The sequence below is a fragment of the Callospermophilus lateralis genome, unplaced genomic scaffold (assembly GCF_048772815.1).
Source record: "Callospermophilus lateralis isolate mCalLat2 unplaced genomic scaffold, mCalLat2.hap1 Scaffold_123, whole genome shotgun sequence".
Lineage (NCBI taxonomy): Eukaryota > Metazoa > Chordata > Mammalia > Rodentia > Sciuridae > Callospermophilus > Callospermophilus lateralis.
The window spans coordinates 3,163,639-3,180,869 of NW_027512416.1; positions in this window are offsets into that span (position 1 = coordinate 3,163,639).

Genomic DNA, 17,231 nt, shown 5'->3' on the forward strand with positions numbered 1-17,231 from the left:
AGGTTATTGCCAAAATGACAATCTCAAAACATTGGTTTCAAAACTGAGATTTTAACCATTCCTCATAGCTGTTAGCAAATCATGTTTGTAAGTGGATGAGAACAAACTTTCATATAGACCCATTTACATTTTGATTATTAAAACATAGGTTTCTGCTTTTAGCTTTTCATTTCCATTTTCCCTCAAAATGGCTCATGTTGAATACATTTTAGTGTAAAGATACTGTAGCAATCACATCACTACATGGATGATAATTCAGGAGTTTACAAGGAATAAACAAATCAGCAAAATGAAGGCAATGTGGCTACTAGCCAGAAGGTAATGTTAGCACCTTGATATACAGAATTTATTTCTTCTTTTTTTAATGCATTATTACTGATTATAGGCAGTAAAAGTGGAAAATTTGCGAATAGACCTTCTATTGCATTGGAAGTTATTACATTATCTCAGAAAACATAAAGGATCTGATGGGGGAGAAAAGAAAAGTTCATTCTTGTGGGAAATAGGCACATGAGTACAGTGATATGAGGCATGCGTATATTACGGTATTCAGCAGAGGCAGAGTGAATCGTCTTCAAAAGTTGGCTATAGAACAAAGAATAGTCAGGGCACTCATGTGATCATTTTACATTCAGGTTTGCCCAGACGAAATCTCATAAAGTATTTGCTGAAAATTAAATGGAGACAAAGGTGGTTATGCAACCATGAAAAGGAGAGTTTTTCCAGCCAATGGCACTTACATCCTTTGTAGTTCACCATATCAACAATCAAAATGGGGAGAGCAGTGTCGAATTTAAAATGATCTGAGAAAAGCAGACGTTGTGTTTAGTTTCAGTTTTTTGTTAATCTGCAATTAAAAAATAAACAGTATATTTACAACTTCCAGAACAGTAAGGGATAAGCCATTTGCTAATCAAAAAATGCAGTAAAAATAAAGTTAAAGCAGAGAAAAATTTCAGGAAAATATAAAGCAAAAAATAAAATAGTAGTATAGTTATTAAAATTAAAAAGTAATTGTAGTAAGTGCAAAACAATCCAATTTACCAATGAAAAACAAATATTCCATTATTAATTTTGAAAACCAAAGCTATATAATTAAAAATTAACTTGAATATAAAGATAGAAAAATAGTAAAAAATAAAAGATTAGGAAAAAATACAGGAGGACAAAAACATCATAAAAATGTATTGATAATAATATGGGGTACACTAGAATTTAAGGGAAAATAATGATGCAGAGTGAAAGATACTTAGATTTATCTGGATGTTATAAAATTCTACATCCTGAGTGAATGCAATAATCTATCCTCAAATACATAAAATGGAATTATTAATTGATACATGAAGTGGAAAAAACAATAAAGTGATGTAAAACTTGATGATCTTAATTGACAAATTGATTTCAAAATCAGATTTATATCTATACATGGTTCAAATCTAGCAATTACAGGATCCTTATACTTCTCAAGCATTCAAGAAACATTCACTCTATCAATGTTTAGGTTTTAAAACATGTCTGAAGCTTGGAAAAAATTAATAATATAGCCCATATCCTGTTATTCTAAGTAATTATTTCACATTGAAATAATGAAAAGTAAATAATATTTTAAACAATGTTTATAAGGATAGGGTTAACTTGTAGCTGGTCTATAACAAACTGTGTTTACTGACAGAGACTCAGAAAACCTCTCCTAGCCCCTAGTCATACAGAGAGGCATAGATTGTCTTAATTAGTGATACAAAATATGTTGTATAAAGTCTAAACCTTCCCAGAAGTCACTGTGTATTTGCTTGTCTATATTATTTGCTGAAAATGCATGACTGATTGAATCTGGTTTGACTGGATTCGCAGCCTGATTTCATGACCAGCTAGGTACAGAAGACCCCAGGACTTTATATGTAAGTGGCCGGTGAGCAAGCTGAAGGTAAAGCCTTCTGTGTGAGAAAGGAACCTGGAGCTGAAGCTGGAGCTTCTTACCCTTCTCTATGACTACTTCTGTTCTCTTCCTCTTGATGCACCTTTGCCTTTATTAAAAACCTATGAGTACACTCTGGGGAGTCTTTAAAGATGGTTCAATTACTTTCCTCTCAATTGCAGCACTCATCAGTGCAGTGAGCACAGTGTTGTAGCGCAGCTATCAGGAACCTACCAGCTCAGTTCCAACACATGATGTTAGAAGAGAAATGATTAGGATTATTTGGGACAATAAAAATAGAAATTAAAAGGGATCAAGAAAGCCTCTAGACAATTAAACTGCTTGGAAATATTCAGATGATTAATTAAAATGGTCTGAAAAAGGAGGCAACTGATGAAGTAGCTACTCCCATTTTAATGAGCCATTCTGGATGCACTGGTTACTCCATCAATCCCTCAAACTGCATAAGGACCATATCAGATTTTTTTAAAGTTGTATCATTTTAAAAAATATTTTAGTTGTAGTTGGACACAATATCTTTATTTATTTATATGTGGTGCTGAGGATCAAACCCATTGCCTCACACATGCAAGGCAGGCACTGTACCACTGAGCTACAGTCCCAGCCCCATATCAGATTCTTTCAAGTTACCTGAGGTTTCATAAATTTTAAAAATATGATAACCCAAAGAGAAATCTATGGTTTCTGGGCAAACAGTGTCTATTTAAAAGTTGTGATATAAAAAATAATTATGACTAAGATAAATAATACTACCTTTGTTCCTTAGGGAAACACCAGTGGGGAAATTATGGTTCTTTGCATGGTCTGGGCACAATGGTCTGACGAGTGAGGAAACTTTTATCATGTTTTCTGGCCACTAGTACTAATGTACTGACATAATCTAAATGCTCTGATAAAATGCTAAAGGGCAATACAGGTAAAAAGCTAAAGGACAATACAACTTAATTAGAAGATACAGTTATGTGATTATAGAAGGCTTTCATGTGATGTATATTTCAAAAAAGATATTTGAAAAAGTTATGAATAGTTATTGCTCTAGCCTATCTGTATATATTTTACTTAAGATGACATTGTGCAAGAACAAAACATTTCCTTTATTCAAATTATTGAGGCAAAGAGCACTATACAAAGCTACTGTTCTTTCTATTATTGAAATGAGCATGTGAAATTAGAACTTTTAGAGTTAAAGATTATTTAGAATTAATTTAATGTAAATATGAAACATGGGAGCATCCATAAATTTTTGGTCAAATGAAGAATGTGTCAGACATAGCTGCATTAGTACCCACAAATTCTTTGTTTAATAGTACAGTATGGCCTGTGAGAAAAGCTAATGTACCCTGGAGATTAATTGATAATTAGTAAAGCAATAGACCAGTTGTGTTATGTATGCCCAAAATGCTGTTAACAATTCAGGTTGTACAACAAGTTATAGAATGTTGGTATTCTGTGACAGATTTGGCTGCACTTAGTCTTAAATTTCTATTTCTGGAGAAAATTTAAAACTTAAATTCATGGAGGACTGATTTAATAGGTATTTCCCATGCCCTGATAGGGATATGTAAATTTTCTTTGTTACCTTTATTTAAATTCTCTTGTCAGAATCTGAAGTAAACAGACTCAATTTGTTTCAAGTGAAAACCATGTTTTTTTTTAAAAGATTATACTGATGATATAATGATGTTACATCATTTAGAAGATTGAGCTAAAACTGAATTTCAGGTCCTGATTACTCTAATGACCACCAAAAAGTGTCTGATTAGCCTGGCTAAATCACATACAAGGCCCAACACAAATCACTAAACTCTTAGGAGCTACTTCTTCCAGTGTTACTAGAGACCCTCTCAAACAACTAACAAGTAAGACTCTTTTTCAATTTCAAAATCAAGACAAGAGGAATAAGTATTAATTGTATCACTAGGTTTCTAGAGAAATCACCTACCATATATAGGGATTTTATTACCCTATTCATCCATATATTAACCAGGAAGCCAAAATTAAATGGAGATTGGATTGATAGGATTAAGCAGGGAAATGAAAGTCCTTTGAATTTGATTATTTTTTTGAAATTTTAAAATTAAAATTTAAAACAGTGCAATAACTCCACAAAAATATGAAAATAAAATGATAAGTCTTATGATGTCTTATGACCCATCTTAACAAACAAAATATCCCAGCCTGTTCTTCTCCCATCACACACCCTGAAAATTGCTATTTTTCTTTTTTAGTCCTCATTGCTTTGTTGTTTTATCACATGTATGGATACATCTGATAACATGTATGTTTTGCATGACTTTGACAAATATATGACTTGTATTATTATTGTGTAATTACTTTTAATCAAAATTATTTTCTGAGCTGGGTGTGGTGGCGCATGCCTGTAATCCCAGTGGCTTGGGAGGTTGAGACAGGAGAATCGCAAGTTCAAAGCCAGCCTCAGCAAAAGCAAGGTGCTAAGCAACTCAGTGAGACCCTGTCTCTAAATAAAATACAAAATAGGGCTGGGGATGTAGCTCAGTGATTGACTGCCCCTGAGTTTAATCCCAGGTACCAAAAAACATATATGTGTGTGTATATGTATGATTATACATATATAATCTGAGATTCATCTGAATTCATGTATTAAAATATAATTGCTTTATTCTGTAACTTTATGCCTAAATTATTTCATAATTAAAAAGATATTAAAACTGAAGTTTTTCAAATGAACACAATATAACTTTAAAAAATATTTGTTGTAGGTCTACATCAGTGTAAACATGCTATGTATTTTCTTGAAGGTATTATAAATTCTAACTTTCTCCTGAGTAAGTTATCAAAATTCCTGAAATTGGCACATTAACCATATTCAAATGGGACAATAAATACTAACATTCTGCTGATACATTTTCAGCATATTTTGCTTCATTGTTTTATAACATTTGAAAGGCACTAAATCCCTTTTATGACGTCAACCAAATAGCATGCAAGAAATAACAGAACTATTTTAGAGGGTACATCACCTACTTCTCGAAGTAGAAGGTCTGTCTAAACGTTCAGTGTGTTTGGCTTCCTTGGAAATAAATAGAATTGTTTATAAAGAAGTATTATCATTAAAAATGAGAATTTATTTTATTATGGCAGGAGTTTAATATTTATATCATTTTTGGAGGTGAAAATATCATGTAAAACAAAAGTCATCAAATGTGCCTTTCTTTTACCTAACCAATTTATATCAATCAATATTTGATGAATGATTGGTCAAGAAAAACAGAGACTGAACAACAAAGGTCATGAAATAATAAATGATGGATTCAGTTGTCAATTATTCTGCAGATATACTATTTATTCAAGAGCAACATGAGAGACCCACATTTGGAGAAAAAAATCTGGTCAAGTAGGGTTCTGAAATGAGCCAGTAAAATATAACCTTAAATGCAAACAAAATAGATCTTCTTAAATGTCATTAACGTTTTATTTATAGGAATGGACTATTGCACTTGACCTTTATAGCAAAACATGTCACATGTTTCTGTGAAAGTTGAAATTACGATGAAATCTTTTCTCATCCGACCCAGACAAAATGAGAGCTGGGTATTTATAAAGGGCGTGGATTTATGCTTGCCCGTCTGAGAGAAGTACTTTCTCAAGGACCTTTTAAAGACTCAAAAGAGATTTCTCCTCATTCTGCATTCATTCCATGCTGTGTGTGCCCCCTCCATTTATGCACACTTTTGTGTATCAAGTTTATCATTAATATTCTTTAATACTGCCACAATCCATACAAAAGTCTCTTGACAAAACCTTTGACCAGCAAGGGCACCTTCACCAATGAGCTAATACTAACTCCTGCCTTGGATCTCCAAGACCAGTGGAACCTGTACCCAAGTAGCTTATGTAAATTTCTGTGTATTTGTTGTTTAAATCTTCCTTTTGACAGGACTTTCCTAAACTCATTTATAATTTTCAATATATACATATTACCATTGAAATTTCCTGCTCTTCCAAATATTCTCTGGAAATTCTGATCGTTATTTACATTGATATTTCAAATAAAATATGAGAAAATTATCCAGAAAACATAGAGTCTAGGAAGTGATCTTTTACAAGGCATAACATGATTTAGGAATAAATAAGAAAATCTTGTTTGTTTGTTAAACACAATTGTAATAAATCATAATATATATATATATATATATATATATGTAAATTTTTCTGAGTTTAAAGGGTTAATTATAGTAACAGTATTTGCTTTATTTCCATAATTTTGATATATAAAATTTAATTATACTGAGAATTTTTTTGTTTCTTTTTTTATTTGTATATAACAGTGGAATGTATTACAATTCGTATTGCACATATAGACCACAATTTTTCATATCTCTGGTTGTATACAAAGTATATTCATACTAATTTGTGTCTTTATATCTGTACTTTGGATAATAATGATCATCACATTCCACCATCATTAACAAAATATGGAAGATAATTGCAGATACAGTAGAGTTTGGAAAAGAGGAAACATAGTAAAACGATATTTTAAAAACATTGATTTACAAAAATAAATATCAATACAGTAATATAAAACTGATCTTTAAAAATATATCTAGGCCAGGTGGCTCTTAGATGTATTAATTGCTAAGAATAAAGATTGTTAATCATATAAAAAATAATTTAAAGTTATAGAAACAAAAAGAGAGCCATGCAAATTATTATAGGTAGCTTTCATTGACTTCACAACAAATGTGGAAATAGAGAAATCAAAAACAAGACCATTAGAGAATAATGTTTCATTTGAAAACATAAGCTGAAATAGTAAACATATAAATTGACATACTTTTATCAAGCTAATATCTTAGTGGGGTGATTGCAGTCAGAGTATTTCAAAGTTAGAAAAAAACTATGAATATAAATTCCATCTTAGCAGATTAATGGTCAAAAATTTATCTCAAGAGTTGCATTGAAATGTTTTAATAGAATGAATAATTAATTCATCTGCTAAACTATCATTGGACTGCAAATAGAAAGGGATTTTCTTAATCTAATGGAGTTTATGTTCAAAAAATTGGTTAAAAAGCCATGTAGATCATACTTTAAAAAATTGCAATAAAATATAATAAAAATAAAGGATCTTAGGGAGAGAAACTGCTCTTTTCTATTTCTGGGTGTATGAAATGACACAATAAGTTGAGAGAAAATCTGGCAATAGCCAGTTTTTAGCTAATTATATTCTTTTCAAACCAACCATTCTCTTCTACATATAAACTCTAAAAGCATTGGTGCACAAATGCATAAAAATATATGTAGAAGGATTTCCATTTTAGCTCCTTTTATAATAAGAAATAAAAATTTATGTGTCCATCAAAAGGCTAACAAATATAATGTTATGTACCCTATGACAAAATACTATAGAGAAGAAAAAAATTAACTAACTACATTAGCATACACTGAAATAAAGGAGGCTAAAACAACGATTTTTAAAAGGAAATTGCATAGTTTGCCCACTAACTAAAGAAAACATAAAATAATAGTGTAGTACACTCTCAGGCTCTTTTTTCTCTGATACACACACGGGAGACATAGTAGAAATTTTACACAAGTTGTGTTAGTCATTGTGTGACAGCAAAGGTATAGGGAATAGGATTTGGGATGAGGGACACTTGTGAATTCAGCTTTTCCTACAATGTATTATGTTACAACAGATGTCGAGCAAATAAATATTGGAAAACATACAAAAGAACAAAATGATGAAATACTAATTGTTCATCACTTCACCAAAAAGAGAGCACTAGGGATGGTATTTGGTATTTGATGAACTATAACTCAAGTTTCTGCTATTGTTACTTTGACGTTGATGCTACTTTTGTAATCAGAAGAGGAAAATAGTCTAAAATTCTGGACAATATACTTTGAATAAGTATATAGGTAAAGCAGGATCTTAAAGCAAAAATATTTAATGAGTGCTGTTATTGTGGTTTTCCGTGCTTTTCCATGACAACACTTGGCCACATCCCTGCTGATGTGCAACCTGTTTGGATGGCCAACAAAATATTACAGGTTACTGCATTTTTCTGATTGGCATCCCCCATTTCCTCCCTTCCTTCCTTCCTTTCTTTTCTTCTATCAATGATTCAAGCACAATATTATTCACACAACACAGCTGAGAAAATTCTACCCTAAATATTTTTAGAGTTTATACTTCTAAAAATTGGAACCAGAAATCCATTTTTAGCTTCTTTGTTCACTGGGTTTGTTTTAAGCAGTTCAAGTCCCATTTTTTTTTGAATGATTAGTTGGTATCTTTCATTTTGGTTAAACACTTTCTAACACAGGGTAGCATTGGTCCAGAAACTTATTAGAAGCAGATTTATTTATTTATGAAAGGCACAAAATAATTTATATGCAAGATTATATGAATTCATTGTCCAGCAAATATTTAAGAATCTATGATGTGATTTCTGGCTTTGAATATCTAAGTAATTTTTTTTTAAAACAAAGCATTTTAATAAAGAAACAATGAGAAAAATAAAAGAACAAAATAGCAATGAGAACAGTGGAAAAAATGATAAAAAGTGTATGGTGCAAGTAAATACAATAAATTATGCAAGGGTCAGAATTATTGGAGAAACATGGAAAAATGCATTTTAAGCTCATTTTTAGTAAGAGCAGGTAAGAAAAGCAAGTAAGGGTAAGTTACCCAAGAGGAGCAGTTTAGAAAGCTCAAAATATGATAAATTAATAATTACCAATAAAAATAGTAAGGATTTAGGAATTCATCTGGTTAAAACCTCTGATCTGGTCTATTTAAGGAAGGTTGAGCAAATGTAATTCAATTAATTGGGATAAATTCTTTGGCAGATAAGTCTTGAAAGACAGATTCAAGAGCAAAGAAACTTCATTTAAGGAAAGCATTAAATGTTAATCCAAATATTAGGCATCTTTAGAGAGAGTAGAACAGCGGCAAAGTTCAAATGAACTCAGACAAGGCCATTTTTAATTAATCCAGTTAATCTGCACAAACTTCTTGCAAGTGTTCAAAAATAATCATTGGCAATTATCTGTCAGAGCTATAAATTTCTGACCAGTTAAGACCATTAATAAATTCACTTTTTCTCCGTTTTGTGTTGTTTTTACTTTCCACTTTTATTCCTTATAATAAGTATTCAAGTTTTGTGTTGTTTTGGGGTCATTTAGTCCTGCAGGCAAAAATTCAGTTCAATTATTTTGCTTTCTGTTCTGAAAATTACCTTTTTCAGTAATGATGCATTTCTGAGATGTGAAACACCCCAGATGCTGCAATGATGAACATCATTTAAATACCTGAATAAACAAACTTATCCAAGGGCTATCAATTTTTCTTGTTGAAGCTCCCTGAAACATTTCTTTATGAACCAACCTTTGTTAACAACTTCATCATGTTTCTAATTAATGTGTCCCCTTCTAGGCCAAGAAGTGTGCTAAGTATTTTTGTGGCTAAGAAGGAAAAAAAAGAGCCAGTTCTGAATCTTTCTCTTTCCAAGAAGCTAGAGAGACATGTCTGATGTTGCCAGTGTGTCCTATGAGTTTCTTGGTTTTGACATTATATTCACTATTATTTGTGCAAGTTCTGCCTTAGCACTCAGCTAAATGCCTGATGTATAGTAAGATTCAATAACATTGTTTTCCCAATGATTTTTTTTTTTATTTTTATAATTCCTCTCCTGAAACAAGTCCCCTCCATGTTTTGAATCCTTTTATTAACTATGTTTCTAGTTCTCTGCTTTGCATGCATATGCTGTCCCCTCCCCCTTGTTCTGGACAACCTGATTACGTTTCTGAATCCCCTCTGTCTCCTCTGGGAGACCTACTTTTCAAAAGCAAACCAAACCATCCAGAATCTACACTCCAGCCACCTCCCATATCAGACTTTCACACTCTAATCACTGTCTATCTTTGTTAGTCTCTAGACAAGTATAGGTAGCCCAGCCCACTGAAATTATTCAAACTAGCCAATTCTAAACCAGTTTATCCTTCCTTGCCCAGTCATACCCTTGGAAACCACCCTACGTAGCAACCCAATTAGGTGTTCCTCTGTGCAGTCTCTCATGGTTGGAGTTTCCTCTCCTATTTGTTGTGAATACCAAACTATCTTTACAGAGAAAATCATCTTATGATCTGTTGTTCTTAATATTTTTCAAATTTTCTACATGTTAAAATAGTCTTATCTCTTCATTTGTTTTTAACTTTACTATTTTATGTCTCCTCAGCTTCATTTAAGCCCTCCCACTAAGAATGTATTTCTGTCTACACCTGACCCTTGATCAAGTTTCCTAATTTATTCTGGATTTATAGACTTGACATATTGGGGAGTTATTTTTCTCAATCCTGACATTCTCATCGACAGATCCAATATCCTAATGTCCACTAAATATATTCTATGAGTGGTCTACAGGCAAACTTAGTCAATACTTGTTTGTAATGGAATTCAACCCCTCCTTTAACAGAAATACTTATCTCAGATCATGATGCTTGCCATGAGCCACATAGCAAGAAGCATCTGAAAATGTTTATTCCACCAATGGCATCACCCTAGTTCATGTTCTATCATGTTTTATTCAGAAAATAACAATGGACTTCCAACTAGACAGTTTCTTCTCTTGCCCTTATCAAATTATTTTTCAGACTTCCTCCTATTTGTTGAAATTTGAAGACAAACATGATTTTCAGGATAAAGTCCCAAGTCTATAGTTGACCTGGAAGGAATTTCATGGTCTGACTATTGCTTACCTCTCAGCTCTTCCTGTCATTATTCCTTGTCCTTATTTTCTTCCACTAGTAATAGTGAAAAGTGCCCTTATTTTATTTTACTAGCTTGTGACTTCCAATCAAGATGACAGTTTTATACTTCATGCCTTTGTGATCTTCTCCCATCTGCCAGCTACCTTTCCATAATTGTTCCCCGACATTCCCTACCCATCTTTACTCAGCTATTTTCTCCTTGAGGGAGGTCTTTACTGAATCCCTATAATCATGTGTTGTTCTTTTGTAAGTGTATAATAAATTATTCCTTTAAAAATCTCTGTGTAATGTGCACATATTCTTGAAAATATTTCTAAACCTTATGACCTATACAACAATACATTACTGAAGAATGTCTTAATTTTGCATTTTTACTACCCATCACAAGGCTTGGAATCATGTAATTGTGTAGTAAATATTATTTTAAGAGAACTACAATCAGCTAGCTAAATACTCCTGGTAGAGGGAAAGAAGATTCTACCTCTAAACTCCCAAGTTCCACAGTCCAAAAAAGACCAGGAGATTTAGTAGAAAAAAAAATCACCAATAAGTACTCACTTTGAATGGTCCATCAGATTTACCAAAACAGAAGCTAATCAAACCTAAGTTCAGAATCCGAGTACAACAAGTTGACAAAAATAAAATATTGATGCGGAATATCTGAGGTATGTAAAAGTGTTCCCAGGTTTTCTTTTATATACTAACTCCAAAAATTCGTTCATTTAGCACATTTTCAAAAGTTGGTCCTTGCCTTTGTTTCTTTATCTTTTGTCTTTAAGACTTTTATATCTTCAAGATTCACTTAGAAACTCATGACTGATGTCTGGTAAGTGATTATGACATTTAGAATGAATCTTAAGTTCCTTGTGTATCTTTTGTAATCCGTCTGTTTTGTGATTGTTGAAATGACACATTTATTCCTGAGTCCACCAATCATCAAAACCTGAACTTTCCTCCAAATTTGGAGATGACACTATTAGGAAATTATAATCTTAAAACATCAATCAATTGAAGAAGACACTTGTAGGTACCCCAACATAATATGCCAGGTAAATATAAAACTAAACTTGGAGGTCCTGTTCTATGATCCCATTTGCTTTGGATCTATACTTTAGTAAAGGCCTGAAACTGCTATACAAATTACTTAAAGGAATAGCTTTTATGGCATTTTTGAAAGAGAAAGGAGATTTAAGGATATTAGTTTTTAATACAGTATAGGCAAAAGGAAAAAAATATGCCTCACCATTATTCCCAGTTTATACTGAATTCAACAAAAAAGAAAGAAGAATATCATTTATCCAGAGCAAATAAGTAATGACTTCTTCCTTGTTTTTACTTATACTTCAATTTATTTGCATATTATTTTAAATACATATGTCTGTTGATTAAATGTTTATGCTTTTACTATGCATGAATTATTTCATTGTGGTGAGAACAAGTAATATCAAATCTAGTATCTCTTCAAATTTTAAGTTGTTAACACATATTATTAACTGTAGCATTGTATTATACAGCAGATCTCTATAATGTACTCATCCACACTATTTGCCCAATGGACAACAATTCCCATTCCCTCCTCCTTATACTACCTGGCAACCACCCTTCTATTCCCTGTTTCTATGAATTTGACTATTTTAAGTACCATTTGTTATGGTTAGATATGGGGTGTCCCCCGAAAGCTCATGTGTGAGACAATGCAAGAAAGTTTAGAGGTGAAATGATTGCATTAGGAGAGCCTTGAACAAATAAGTGCATTAATCCAGTTGAGTGGATAAACTGGGTAGTAGCTGTAAGCAGGTAGGGCGTGAATAGAGGAGACAGGTCCCTAGGAGTATGACTTCAAGGTTTATATTTTGTTCCTCATGAGTGGAGCTCTCTCACTCCCCCCCCCCCCGTCTGCCTCCCTCCCTTACCTTCCCCTCCCCCTTTGTGTGCTCTCCTTCTCCACATCTTTCTGCCACAAAGCTCTCTTTCACTTTTGGGCTTTCTATGATCTCATACCTCTGAAACTGTGAGCCCCCAATAAACTTCTACTCCTTTAAAATTGTTCTTGCCAGGTCTTTTTGTGACAGTGGAGGCAAAAAAAAAAAAAAAACTGACTAAAATGCCATCTCAATGAAACTGTGCAGTATTTGTCCTTCTGTGACTGGTTTTATTTCGCTAACAATAATGTCCTCCAGATTCATCAATATGGCAGGAACAACAGAATTTCTCCTTTTTTTTTAGGTTGAATAATCATCTGTTTCTAGATACCACATTTTAAATCTATTTTTCTGTTGATGGATATATAGGTCATTTCCCTATCTTGGCTACTTTGCAAAATGCTGTAATGAACAGGAGAATACAAACAGCTGTTTGACATCTTGATTTTAATGCTATTGGACACATAGTAGTAAGTGAAATTGCTGAATCATGACTTTAATATTTAGAGATGAGAAGGGGAAAAGAATATCTTGGAAAAGTGACTAGAGAGCTGAAAGAAAACCAAGAAAAATGAGGGGGTTAAGATGAAGTCTAGAAACATTTCTATGAAAAAAAAACAAGTGAGTCAATGTACTAAAAATGAAACTGAATTTTAGGAGATAATTAGGAATGTCTAGTAGATTCTGAAGGGTGAGGATTGCCGGATTATTTTGTGAGAGTATTTTCTTGGGGGGTGAGTAAGACTGAGATAGCACTCATTCAAGTAAGTTCAAGAAAAATGGGAATGTAAATAAAGAAGAGTGCTTTCAGGGAGTTTTGCTAGAAAAGGGGACAGTAGCTTCAGAGTTTATCATCAAAGGATTTTTTTTTTTTACACGAGATAAATGGTGAAGCATTTATGTTCTGGTGGGACGGACGATGCAAGTAAAAGAAGGTGTCATTGTGTCGACCAAAACTACAAGTGGGAGAGAGGAATGGAATTGGTACAAAAGTGGAGAAAAGAATCTTAAATAGAAAAAGGAATTTTTTTCCACTGTAAAAAGGAGAAATAGTCCACAAATAGGTACAAATAAAGATATATTGGTAGTTATTTCATAAGAATATGCATGTCCTCTTTTCATTGTTTTATTTCTATTTTTGTTTAGCACAAGAAGAAGAAAATTTATCAGCTGAGATTGGGCAAAAAGGAGTGGAGATTTAGGAATTGCAAATAGGGGGGATTATAATACAGGAGGGCCATAGACATGGCTGAGAGCCCAGTTAGAGGTTTGGGATAAAAATCCAAGGCGGGGTCACTAAATCCATTGGGCATCTTACTCTACCATGTATGACCATGTATTCATTGCATTCAAGATATGGAATAGAAACAAGGAAAAGGAGAGCCCAAGCCTACAAGGCAATAAAAATGTATGAGACTCAATAGATTTAATTTTCAAATGGCTTTCTTTTTCTTTAGTTGCCAGAGTCACAACTTCACCTTTTTACATCAATTAGCTAGACTGGAGATGCCAAAGCAAAGAGGAAAGGATGATTGTCTTGTTTTGTTTTAGTACCTGTGATATTGAGTCTGGTGTTGCAAAGCAGATTATGCAGGAGAGGTCTTTATTGTTAGAATAACAGGTTAGTATTTTTAAAGACAGACAACCCTCCTGAAAAAATGTAGTGTTTTTATTTGAGGAGATGAGAGACTACTGCCTCTATATATTTTACATTTTAAATACTAAATGGAAGTATTTAAAGTGGAGATGCCTCACTGTGCTGTCAGGAACAGTAAAGTAGAACTTCAAAAATAATGAAAGTGAAACATGGTAATTATAGTTACTGTCTCTGTGAGCAGTTTTTTTTTTTTTTTGTATGTGTATGTGTGTGTGTGTACAAAAAGAAAGAGATACAAACAGACACACATTTTCTAAGGTAAATTTTACATAATTAAAAAAATTCATGAAGAATAATTTAATGATGATGGAGCTTTGTAACTTCTTTTTAAATGAGAGAAATGGACATTTTTCAAAGTATGTGATAATTATTTTTTACTATAGAGACATGATTTGTCTATCACTAAAGTAAACTCACCAACTACAATTCCCTGGATCTCTCCCTAAAGGAGTTAAATTTGCAAACAAATTTTCCTCTCTTCTCACACAGAGTTTCTCTGAAATGATTGGTTGCACATAGCCAACTGTTTCTGTTTCACTCCAGAGTTCCATAAAGCCCTTGGGTAGATACCATCTGGTCCTGGTGATTAATCTACATTTAGTTTGTCAATTTTGTGAAAACATCTGAGTATTGACCACTATTTGATCTTGTATATCCAACCTGCTCATTTCCTTCAACAATCTGGATCTGAGAATCTCCCTGATATCTTTCTAATTAAAGTCTAAGGCAAAAAATTAGTCAATTCTATCAACTCTCATATTTTTATTCTTGAGTATATAATTTACCATAAGGTCACCAAATGATTCCAATGATGACATCTCCAAGAGATTTCTACTTTGAATAAACTGGGACATATTTTATTGTTTTTGTTTTGGTGTGTGTGTGTGTGTGTGTGTGTGTGTGTGTGTGTGTGTGTGTGTGTTTAATTTACTGCTGGTTTATTCCTTTGCTAAAATTATTTGCAACATATATCAGTGAACTTCTCTTTTCTCCACATTCTATCCATCTTTGCACCTTTAACATATTGGCCAGGAAGTCTATTTTTTGCAAGTAATGGTACTTTTGATAAATTGGAACATAGTTTTAAATTCACAGTAAGGTATGTATAAATAATCTCCAAGAATTTTGTACATATTGGTTCTGAAAAAGTCATTTTTAGTGTGCGAATTTGTATTGCTTTGCCACCCAGGTACTGAATTAAATTTTTATAAGAAATATTACTTTAAAAATTAGAAAGATCAAGAAGATTTTTAAATTATTTTCTCTAAGTGTCTAATATTGCTGACATTGTCAACTGCTTCCCCTAGACATACTCTCGGTCTAGAGAATATTCAAGGGATGGTTTGGACTTTGTATAATATTGTAAGAGACTGAAGAAACTCATAGAAAAAAAATACTCATTTTTTTCAGAAATCCCACTGACAATTATCTAGAAATATTAAATACTAAGTAACTATGTCTCTATTAATTTGCAATGTATATGAATCATAACAATAAGTTAGACTTTTCTTTTCCTTCTGAACTCAAAGCACTGATCACCTGCATCACTTTAAATCTCACAGCTGTTGCTGTGAGCTGGGGATAGGTGAGGAATCAAGGTGATCTGGTCAGAACAACCTCTCAGGGAGCTATTTTTTTGATGCTTTCATTCTTGTAAATAGCATTCCAACATTTCCTCCACAGTATGACAAAATAGTTCATTGTAGATATAACCCACTAAAATGCTTCACCTTTGAAAAATCCCAGTCATATTTTAGCCACAGCCAAACATTTATAAATAAAGCAAAAATAAAACTTTAGTAATTGAGCAATTTCAATTCAGTATTTATCTGCTTAGAAATGATTGCTTGCAGTGAGTTAACCAGCAAATCTAATAAGTAAATGAAATTGGGAGACATTAATTGAACCCAAACGAAGTATAAGCTGTAGAGGAAATAGTGAAGAGCAAGATTTGCCACAGTATTTCTTTCAGCCAGGTAAATAGCTTCTTATCATACTCCCCCTAAGGGATCAATTAAAAATGAGTCTCAGGTGATAAAATGTACTTTTGGCAATGGAGACAGACCCATTCTTTCATTACTCTTATTTTGTTTGCATATTTTCATCATTAATTAGCATAGTGATTTTTCAATATTATATGCATCTATTAAAAAATACATAAAGTCAAATGCAGGAAATAACCAAACACATAAATCACACACACAAACACAAAGACACTAACACATCTGTACACATTTTGACTTTGTATTGTAGAAACAGATGACTTTTCACCTTGAATCTGTAGCTGACATGCTGTGCAGCTTTAGACAAATTATTTTAATGCATGAATTTTGGAATTTTGGGAAGGAGTTAATATAATCTGCCTGGGATCAATGTTACTGATCCATCCAGTTACTAAACTGTATTTTTATATTGAGGATGCTGCTTGAAATGGATAAAAATTGTTATGGGTTCCCAGAATACACAGTTAAATGGCATAATGGCATTTGGCCATCTTAAAGGAAGTCAGGACTATCTTTCTTTCTGCAGACTTCTTCACTCATTAATTTCTTTTTAATGGTACCATGGATTGAAACCAAGACAACTCTGCCGTGAGCAACATCCCCTACATTTTTTTAAATTTTTGAGGCAAGTTCTCACTAAATTGCCCAGGCTGGCCTCAAACTTTTGATCCTTCTGCCTCAGCCTACCAAACTGCTGTGATTACAAGTTTGTAATCTGCTTTCATATTGTTAAATCCATATATTCATTTCTGTTCATTTGCTACATACTATGGTCCACTACAAGCCAAAAATCTCTTTACTGCCAGGTTAAAATTTTTACTGGAACTTCTGTTCTGTAGTTCTCCTTAATGACTTCTGCCTTGGCATATATATATATATATATATATATATATATATATATATATATATATATATATATATATATATTTTTTTTTTTCAACCTACTAAATAATGGT